Source organism: Pteropus alecto, unplaced genomic scaffold (assembly GCF_000325575.1).
Source record: "Pteropus alecto unplaced genomic scaffold, ASM32557v1 scaffold45, whole genome shotgun sequence".
In the NCBI taxonomy this organism is placed as follows: Eukaryota; Metazoa; Chordata; class Mammalia; order Chiroptera; family Pteropodidae; genus Pteropus; species Pteropus alecto.
The window spans coordinates 16,234,753-16,245,720 of NW_006442491.1; the positions used below are offsets into that span (position 1 = coordinate 16,234,753).

The 10,968-nt window shown below is 34.8% G+C and overlaps 1 protein-coding gene and 1 pseudogene across 1 annotated transcript in view; one reads left to right on the forward strand and one right to left on the reverse strand.

Annotated features, from left to right (window-relative positions):
- The window catches only part of ATRN (attractin), a 140,470-nt gene that overhangs the window by 126,881 nt on the left and 2,621 nt on the right, over positions 1-10,968 (reverse strand). The window lies entirely within an intron of this gene.
- On the forward strand, positions 2,610-2,732 carry LOC112471242 (annotated as a pseudogene).

Here is a 10,968-nt window from a genome sequence, read left to right on the forward strand (position 1 = left end):
ATCACCCCAAGCCAGTATTACAGAAAATGTTGGAGGGACTTCTTTAAGAAGAAAAAACATGTATCATAAACAAGAATAAAGAATGGCAACATCTACATTCCTATCAATAAGTACCTCAATGGAAAAGAATTAAGTGCTCCCCCTCCCAAAATGGAATGGCTGAATGGATTAGAAAACAAGACCCCTACATATGCTGCCTACAAGAGATTAAAAGATTAAAAGACACTTCAGATTAAAAGACACACACAGACTAAAAGGAAGGGGATGGAAAGAGATATTGCTTTGATGGACCTAGCAGGTAATTAAGTCAGACAGAAAAAGATAAACACTTATATGATTTCACTTATATGCGGAATCTAAGGAACAAAAAGAACAAACTAATCAAAAACAGACTCACAAATATTGTGGACAATTTGGTGATGGACAGAGGGGAGGGGGGTTTGGGGGGCTGGGAGAATGGGGTGAAGGGTTAAAGTACAAATTAGTAACTGATGGATGGTCATGAGAATGGGGAGTATGGCATAGGGAATGCAGTTAGCAGTAATACATAGGCTAGGCGAAGGGTCAAGGAAGGGAGGGAGCAACTGGGGGGATCGTTTTACAAACTATATAGATGTCTAACCAATGTACTGTATACTTGAAACTAATTAAAATAAATAAATTTTAAAAAAGAAACTTCAAGCATAGAAATAGAACAGAATAGTATATGTACTCTGGGGGAAGTACATATACACATACCCACAAATTAGTACATATAAAACTGGCAGAATCTGAATAAGGTTGATAGATTGTATCAATGCCAATTTTCTGGTTTTACTAGAGTTATACAACATGTATTACCATTAAGAGAAATAGGTGGAAAAGTAAGGATCTATTCGTATTATTTCTTGTAATTGTATGTGAATCTGCAATTATCCCAAAATAAAATATATATTTTTTTAATTATATAGGAGGATTTTGAAACTTATTACAAAACTACTTATTACAAAGCAATTAAGACAGTCTCACATAACAACAGGATACAGGTCAATGGAATATAATCGAGAGTCTAAAAATAAATCAATATATCTAGAGTCAACTGATTTTTGACAAGGGTACCAGGACCATTCAATGGGGAAAAGTAATCTCTTCAATAAATGGTGCTAAAACAACTGGATATCCACATGTGAAAGAATGAAGTGGAACCTCACAGCATGTGCAAAAATAATTCAAAATGGATCAAGAACCAAAATATAAGAGCTAAACCTATAAAACTCTTAAAGAGAAAACACATATGTAAATCTTTATGACATGGATTAGGAAATGGTTTTTTAGCTAAGACACTTAAAACACAAGCAACCGAAAAAAAAATAAATTAGACTTTATCAAAATTAAAAATTTTTGTATGTCAAAGACATTTTCAAAATTGTTTTTCTGTGAAACAACCAACAAAATGAGAGGAAATTATTTGCAAATCATATGTCTGATAAGGGTCTACTATCCAAAACATAGAAAGAACTTTTACAACTCAACAGTAAAAAGAAAAATAATCTAATTTTTAAATAGGCAAAGGAATGGAGTAGACACTTCTCTAAAGAAGATATACAAATGCCCAACAGCTGCCCAACAAACACATGAAAAGATATTAGAAATCAATAGTCATTAGGGGAATGCAACTCAAAACCAGCTACACTCACCAGGGTGGCATGCATGCATAAATACACACATACACAAAACCACAGAAAATAAGTACTGGTGAGGATGTAGAGAAAATGGAACCCTCATACATTGCTGGTAGAAATGCGAACTGGTATAGATGCTGTGAAACAGTTTGGCACTTCCTCAAAAAGTAAAACAGAGCTACCCTAAGTCCCAGCAATTCCACTCCTAAGTGGAATACACTCAAGAGACATACCCACATGTCCACATAAAAACTTGTACATGAATGTTCTTAACAGCATTATTTATAATAGTCAAAAGGTAGTAACAATGCAAATGTCTGTCAACTGATGAATGAATAAATAAGACATGGTATATGCATACAATGGAATATTATTCAGCCATAAAAAAGAATAAAGTATGGATACATGACACAACATGTATGAATCTTGAAAACATTATGCTAAGTAAAAGCAGTCAGTCACAAAAGACCACTTACTTTCTCGTAACATTTATATGCTATGTCTAGAATAGACAAATCTATAGACAGAAATTAGATTGTGGTTGTCAGGGAACAGGAATCTAGAGGAATGGGAGTGACTGCTAATAGATATACATTTTCTCTTTGGCATAATGAAAATATTCTGGAATTAGATAGTGATGATGGCTGCACAGCTTTAGAAATATACTAAAAATCACTGAATTGTACACTTTAATATGGTGAATTTTATGGTATACAACATCAAGATTAGTGGACAGAATTCATAATGCAGGAAAAAAATCATATCGGGGAATTAGAATAAAAATAAGAATTTAAGCAAAAAAAAGAAAATACAAAAATTGTTAAAAAAACTATATAGAAGTTTTTGTTTTTTTTTTAATGAATGAGAATGGTTATCAAACTGCTATGGAATTTGGATTCCACCCAATAAATTTTAAAGTAATATAATGAATTTTTTTCAGTAACTATACTCTACGGCCATGCCACCCTGAACAAGCCCAATCTCGTCTGATCTCGGAAGCTAAGCAGGGTCAGGCCTGGTTAGTACTTGGATGGGAGGGAGGCCACCTAGGAAGACCAGGTGCTGTAGGCATTAAAAAGAAAAAGACTCTCGGTAACTCTATAACACACTAGAAATGACATTCTTTGCAACTTGGTAAATCCATTTTTTTCAATTTTATAATTCAACTTCATGTCAACTTAAAAGTACACAAGGAAGTAAACTAAATTTTTAAATTATTTTGGAGGTGCTTTAAAAGTTTCAAAAAAAATTATTCTGGAGAAAAATTATACACACATGCACAAAGAGATATGTAAAGAATGTTAACTATAGCACTGTTTGTAACAGCACAAGCTAGAAAAATCTAAATGCCCATTAGCAGGAGAATAAATTGGAATTCCGTAATAAATATAGTTATCAACTAGAGCTACATTTATCAATACACATCTCAAAAGCATTTAAAAAACATGTTTTGGGGTAAAAAAAAGCATGTTTACTTTTTATAAAGTTTGAAAATATGACCTTGGTTTTTGGAAACAAGACTGTGTGTGTGCATATCTGTAGTAAAAGTAGAAAAATACATGCAAGGGATCATCATACTAGTTACCTCTGGGGTGAGAGTAAGGTGAACAGGATTAAGGAGGTATAACATGGGGACTTCAGTTGGTATCCATAATATTTTACATTATATAACTTATATTAATATTATTATGTAGTAATAATATTACTATAAAGGAAATTTATCAAAGTTAGGTTGTAGGTACAAAGATGTTTATTTTATTATTCTTTGTATCTCTTCCACAGGCCTGAAATATTTCATATCAAAAAGAAGTTAAAGTCAGCCCAGAGACTGAACCAGCACCAAACATATGATTGCTTTAAGGCAACCAGTTACTTGGTCAGGGTTGATCAGTATATCTAAACCAGTGGCCCAAATAACGTTCCAATTAAAAAACAGTAATGGCATGTATTAAAAGAGATGCATAAGACACGATATTTAAATATAAGTTATAGAAAGGCATAAAATGAATCTAATTCTGCAAATTTGCCTCAAGATCATCTTGCCAAACCTTCTGGTAAAAATCCTTGTATACATAGCTTTGCAAGACGTCTCTAGTACATCAAAAACCAATGTAAAAGGGGAAAGTTAAGTGACAATTATAGCCAGTTTGGCCTTTTCATTCAGTTTTGAAAAAACCATCGACACTGGAAATGTGCTATTTGCAGAGAAATGCTTACAAACAGCTGAAAACCGCTATTATTTTATCACTTAGAAACAAAACACAAAAAAATTCTAAGAAGTAATTTCTAAAGTACAAATGCATGAATACCAAATACTAGGACAGGAAAGTTGTCTATTTCTATAGCATGAAGCAGAGTCAAATTCAATCTCTATTTTAATATACATTTGATCCCAAAATTAAATATTTTTTATTTATGTAAAAATCAAGCTTTTCCTTACACATTAATTTAAAATACATTAAACAACATGTACCACATGTTAAACAGGAAAAAGATCATAATTTCCTATTTATAATGTGAATATCATTATAAATTATATTTAAAATGTTAAAGTTTTTATTAAACTACTTTTTACTCTATTTAAAAGCATCTTATCAAAAACAGAATACTTTTTTAAGATTACTTTTTAATTCCTAAGAGAGTCCATAGGAGTATACATTTTTGTGAAAGGATCTGCGAATCAAAAAATGTAGGAAACACTGGTCAAGACAGGTGACTTTTGTGTCTCTTAACAACACCTGACAAAATTTCAGCCCCTAGTGCTTATCAGGCTTATTAATAAACAAATTAGAAAATTCTTTATTAGAATGTAAAAGGAAACCAAGAGGAATTAATTGGCAATTTCATTAGACTTAATAACTGTACAATATTAACGTCAAAATCTAAAAGAATAAATTCGCCACGGCAAATTCAGCCACAACTAAAATGAACTTCCATAAGTGAAAGATAGAATTCTAGATGAGTAAATATGTAAATAAATAACTAGAGTTGAAGTTCATTCAAAATTTAACTTGAAAAAACTTGAGAAAACTTAAAGAATTAAAAATTGAAAGGATAAAATCAAACCACGGCCTCAAGTGCTAAAAGAAAAGCTGTTAAATGGATATGATATCAATAAAATGAGAAGAAAGAAAAGAGCAAGACAAATATAAGAAAGCCACCTCAAGGGCAAAAAAAAAAGAAGTCAGGCAATAACAAAGGGCTAGTTTGAAAGTATAGGGAGAAAAAGAAAAATAGAAGGAAGAAAGTAACAAAATGAAGGATTAGATCAATATATAATATATGGATGGGAGTCACTTTTGCCATAACGCATTTAGGAAATCACAGAAAATTACAGAGTATAAGTGGGAAACAAGTTTTATAATAGGTTAGTGGTCAATAAATTTCCAGATAAAATCATTTTGAAAAGTACAACTACAGTTTCATTTCAGTTTTAGAAACAAGATTGTGTGAAAGAGAAAAACCAATGATTTCTGTTCAACCACAGTTCCAGGTAATACTTCTATATTTAATATTCAAGGTAATGACAACCTACAAATTTATTAAATCAGTTGATCATATTTAGTAAAATCTGTTTTGATCATAAACATACTCCACTGTTCTCTTACATACTTCTCTGTCTTCTACACTGTAGTAAACAAAAAAAATTTTTTGCCTATCTTGGGAACTTTTCACAGAGGCAAAGTTTAAATGTTAGATACCTGCTTTCAAACATATAACTTATGCAATTATATTAAGACATTCATGCTCAATTTTTCTTTTTACTAAATAACCATATTTTTACCTTTTCAAATAAGTAAACTCTATCTTCCAGGAATCAGCCAAAAACTTTAAATGTCTACTACACATTTTATATAAAGTTAAGTTTTCATCCAATATAGCATAATTTCACACAATATAAGCACATATTTGGTTGTTTCCTCCATAATCCTATTTCCACTATAAAATAAGAGGATGAATAACTGCTATTCAGTGACTTGGCTCTACTAGACCTGAAACTCAACACAGGCTGTCCTCACTGCAGTAACCTGAAAGTCAACATAATGCATTCCACATAGTAGGTCCATCACAACTCCTTGTAATGACTGAGTAAATTCCTGATAAACTGGGAGACCATCATTTCATTACTTGATACAATATTTTCCAGACCATTCTCAATTTTCATCAACACTTACTGAGTATTCTCACCAAACGGCAGGTTCTAAGTATACACAGGGATGTCACTGTTCTCATGTGCCCAGCACTGGCCCCACTTTCTGGTAACATTACATGTGTTTTCCTTTCTCCTTGTTCTCCCTTTCACAGTCCATGCCATCTAATGGAGCTAGACCTCACACCCCACTCCAGATCAGGTACTCTACTCAGGTCTAATCTGTCAGAACATTCCCATGACCCTAGCCACAGTGATTGCTCCGATAAAGGACAAAGAACCAATGAGAATCTCATCCTTCCTTATTTGCTACAAGCTCCTAAGGAAGAGGCACTCTTTTCCAGTGGAGGATACTAAACTGGTTTGATTTAGCTTTTGGAGGCACCATATGAAGACAGCATGCCTGAGAGTGAGTCTAGTAAAGAGCAGAGCAAAGCTAAGAGATGGAGGGAAATACCCAGCTACACCTGAAGCCAAACAACATCCCTTTGATTTTCTGTCATGTGAACCAGTAAATATCTCCAACGTCTTTCTCTTAAGGTTGTCTGAATTGGGTGTCTGTCACCAAAAGAACTTTGATAGAAATCACATCTAATAGAACTTACAAACAGATTGACAATTAATGAGCCCTCAAATGTGAAAATGGCTAAACAGAGCTGAGGTACAGGGCAGTGAGAACAGTCTCATCCCCAGCTGGAAGTTGGCAAGCCTAGTGAAGCACAATCAAAGAAACAAGCTAAAACTAGTCCCTATTGTAATTTAGGGTTCAGATCACGCCCATCGAGATTGGATCACTGGGAGACTTGGTAGGAAAATGTCAGGAATTTAGACCACGTTATCAATTCCAAGAGGACAAGGCCCAACTCCTTGAGGTGGAATATAAAGACTTTCATAATCTGACCCTACATCTCTGTATGCTAGGAATTATTCTATATTGTAAAGGAAAGGAAATCTAATACTAACTGGCTTAAGAAAAATATGGACTGCGGTACCTCACAAAACTGAAAAGTAAAGTACAGCTTCAGGCAAGGCTTGATCCAGAGATTCGGAAAGTCATCAGGTCTCCTATTATCACCTTCCAGTCTCACACCCTTCCAATGTATCCCTCACAATTTATGCTCCAGCATCCATCTATGTTCAATTCCCTAAGGGTTGTGGTTTGAACTCCGTCCTTAAAAAAGATATGTTGAAGTTCTAACCACCAGGACCTGTGAATGTGATCTTACTTGGAAACAGAGTCTTTGCAGATGCATTCAAGATAAGGTCATATTCACACATCTGATATGACTGGCATCCTTACAAGAAGAGAAGAGATATATAGGTAAAGTGTCATGTGAAATTGAAATGATGGCAGAAGAGACCAAAGTGATGCATTAACAAGCCAAGTAATGCCAAGGATTGCTGGCAACTCCAGAAACTAAGAGCAAAGCATGGAACGGATTCTCCCTTAACTCTTCAGAGAGAGAGTATGGCCCTGCCAACACCTTGATTTCAGACTTCTAACCTCCGGAACTATGAGAGATTAAATTTCTGTTGTGGTAAGCCACCCAGTTTGTGGTACTTTGTTACAACAAACCTAGGAAACATACATAAGTATGACAGTCCATGTTTCTTTATCATTGCACAAGCTCTTTGCTCCTTCTAGAATGCCCTTCTCCCCTATTTATGATTCACTATTCACACTAACCTTCCCAGATCTACCCAAATGTTCTCTTCTCTGTGATGCCTTCCACCAGAGCCCTCAAAAGGTTAGTCTCTTCTCCATATTAATCCAGCACCACATACTGCCTGTATTTTTATTAAGTTCTAATTGTGCATATAGATGTCTTATCCTCATTATTATGAGCTCTCCAATGGGAAAGCAAGGCCTGATTCTTACCCACCTTCATATCCTCAAGGCAGTGCACAGTACCGAATACATAATAATCATTCAGAAGCTATTTACAAATTAAATGCGTTGATAATTCATCTCAAAAGAAGATAATAGGTATGATTTCAGAGAATTGGCTATTGTAGATTATACAGAACTGAAAATGGGCCTTGGGATAGAATCCAGATAAGTAAAGAAAAAATGTGATGGCAGAGAGAAAGAAGAGTGCTGAAATTAGCAAATATGCAGAAAAAATATAAGGTAGACAGATTTGGTTAGGAAAAAGGAATGTGTATAAGGCACTGGGAGCCTTCTGCTGACAGTCATTTTACAGGTAATAAAAGGAGTTTGAAAAAAGGTTTCTGAGAAAGATAGTGACACGTGTTTTCAGGGGATTATATGACAAACAATAGAATGGACTCTGGAGATACAAGAGACCAGTCAAGGTGCAAGAGAGGCAGATCAGCAATGAGGTGAAGGACCAGGTACACTAGGATAGCAGAAGGAGAAATGCAAAGGCACAAATTTCTAAGACGACTTTACAGAAGAGAGAACAAACAGAAACAGCAAAGGATTACTCCTAAATTTTGACCTTTCGCTATCTAAAGTTGGATTTGCTACTGAAATAAGGAAGTACAAAGGAAAAGACTTTTTCAATGAGGATAAGAAGTTTAGACTTTCACATGGCAAATTATGAGGTGACAGTAAAACATCCCAAGAAAGGTTCCCAACAAACAGCAGAAGGCAATGAAATTTAGGAGAAAAAGGACAAAAGACTGAGATAGCAGTCAAATAGGCAAAAATGATTTTTTTAAGTCATAAAAAATATTGCAAAATTTCATTTCTTCATTCAACAAATATTTATTGAGCACTATGTCCCAGGCACTATTTTAGGCTATTCTAGGCTCTGGGACTATAACAGTGAGCAAGACAGATAAAAATCCCTGCCCTCATGGAGCTTATGTTCTAGAGAAAACAGACAAGCCTAAAATTGACTCATGAACACAAATTTAGGCCTTCAGGTTAATAGTGGTTTGTAGTTACTATAAGAAAAAAATTTCTTTTACCTTTTTCTTTTTTCAAATTTTATTTTCCATGAATTTTCATTTCACTAGTTAGAAAGGTATTTTTATGTCCTCAGACCGGCAGTTAGACAGGTTCAGGTGAATTAATATTTCTTTTTTTTTTATGCTAGCTTTCTTGTAACAACTCTATCTTTCCTCTTGTTTCTCCAAAAAAAAAAAAAAAAAAGTGTTTCTCAAAGGAATTAGGGCAGTCCTTCCAAAGAATGTTCATAAAGGGTGACTAGATTCCGAAACAATGAGAGGGCAAATGGTACAATGGAAAGCATCGGTTTGGGAATTAGACAAAGCCTGAGTTCAAACCCAATTTTTCACAAGTTTTGTGACCTGGGCAAGTAATTCGAGATCTTCAAGGTTCAGTTTACCCATCTGTGAAATCAGAATACCTTCACTCTTAGGATTAAAAGGGGTAAGTTCTAAAAGGCACTTGACAATACACAGGGAAAAAATGGAGAAATGCTAGAAAAATGGTGGCAGCTATGGCTACAACCACTGTTACTAGTACTATACGTGCTGGGCATAAAACAGATGCTCAATAAATGCCTACTTCTTTTATTTTTCTTCTACATCATAGGTAACTATAAGGCTCCAATTCACTAGGCTATTCTATTCTATTTTCCCAAAAGTTTTATGTAGCAGGAACTTAATAGAATTAAGTGCATATTAAATTCATAAATGGCCTTGCTATCTTTATTCTCTAATTTGACGGGATGGATTTATCCTCCAAAGAAAATTTTTGATGGTGATGACATAAGTAGAAAAAAAGATCACTGAATTATGAAATTTACATAAAAATGAATGAAAAGGGTATTGCTTTAGAAATCACCCACCAAAGATTCCATAGTTGTTTTTATTACAATGGCACTATTAACCTTATCTTCTGTAATTACACATTTAGCAGTATCTTTCATTTGGAAAATAGTTAAGTGATTTTCTAACTACAACCACACAATAATCCAAATTTTATATAATACCCTGAGTTGTCCTGAAGATTAAATGGTACGATGTATATGAAAATGCTTGACCAGATCCCTGGCATATAGTATGCACTCAGTGGTAACTTTAGTGAAATTTACTCCTCTTACTATCCTATGTTACTTTCAATTATTGAAAAAGACCTTATAAAAGCAATTATAGGACAGGATTTGTGGAACTAAATGGCTTTAAAAAAAACAGAGACTTGATGCCAATCCAAACCAGAAAGGTATTCATTTTAACGTCTCTTAGTTTAAAAACAAGGAAGTTTATAAGTTAAATCAAGATACCTATGACTATAATCAAAATCAACATTTCATTCTTCCCCTAAAAAAAAATCTTTCAACTAAAAATTTAAAGTTTTTTTTAAAAGGCCAGGAACATAGTTCCTCTTACTTTCACTTTTAAAATGCAAATTCCAGAAGTCCACAAAATATAATGGAATTATCAGGACCAAAGTCAAAGTCATAACTGTTTGCCCAGGAAAGGGCACGCTGACTCCAGCTCAAACCGGCTCAAATGGAATGTCCACAATAACCAGAGAAGCCCTTCACTCACAGGTGACATCATATGGGACGAGTATCAGGACTGCCTGTTTCCCATAACAAGAGGCTCTTCTCCAGTCCTTTGGACTATGGACACTCAGACCTGCTCTCTCCCTGACAATCTCCCTCCTCCTACGTAGATGATACCAATGTTTATACCTGTCCTTCCAGGTGGGTACCCTGAAAGCACCCCAGTCTCAGTGTGTGCAAAATTAAACATCTCAGATCTATTCCTCCTGTGCCCCTGTGTCTGTTAATGACATCACCATTCTCTCAATCACCCAAGTCAGGATCTAGTTTTCTTTCTCTCACCATTTGCCTCTCTTCCTGAGAGCAAACCAGTTTCAAAGAAAGATCTGTCATTTACCTCAACAATACCACCTAGCATCAATCCCTGCCTCCACTCCTATATTCTATCCCAAGTTCCTGTTAGAGCTATCTTGACCCATGCCAACAGTTCCAACCTAGCTGCCTATCATCTCATGCTTAAAGCAAGTCCACCTACTCTGAACATTATAAACTGATGTTGCTATTCATGTCCCTCCCTACTCTATGGACCCCCACTGCCTACCACAGCACCCCAGATTTTCAGAACTTAAAGAACACACCTCTGATCCAACCATCCATTCACTTTATTAGAAGCTCCTCAAAATCAAAACGCTCTGGCCTCACTTTCAAGGCCATT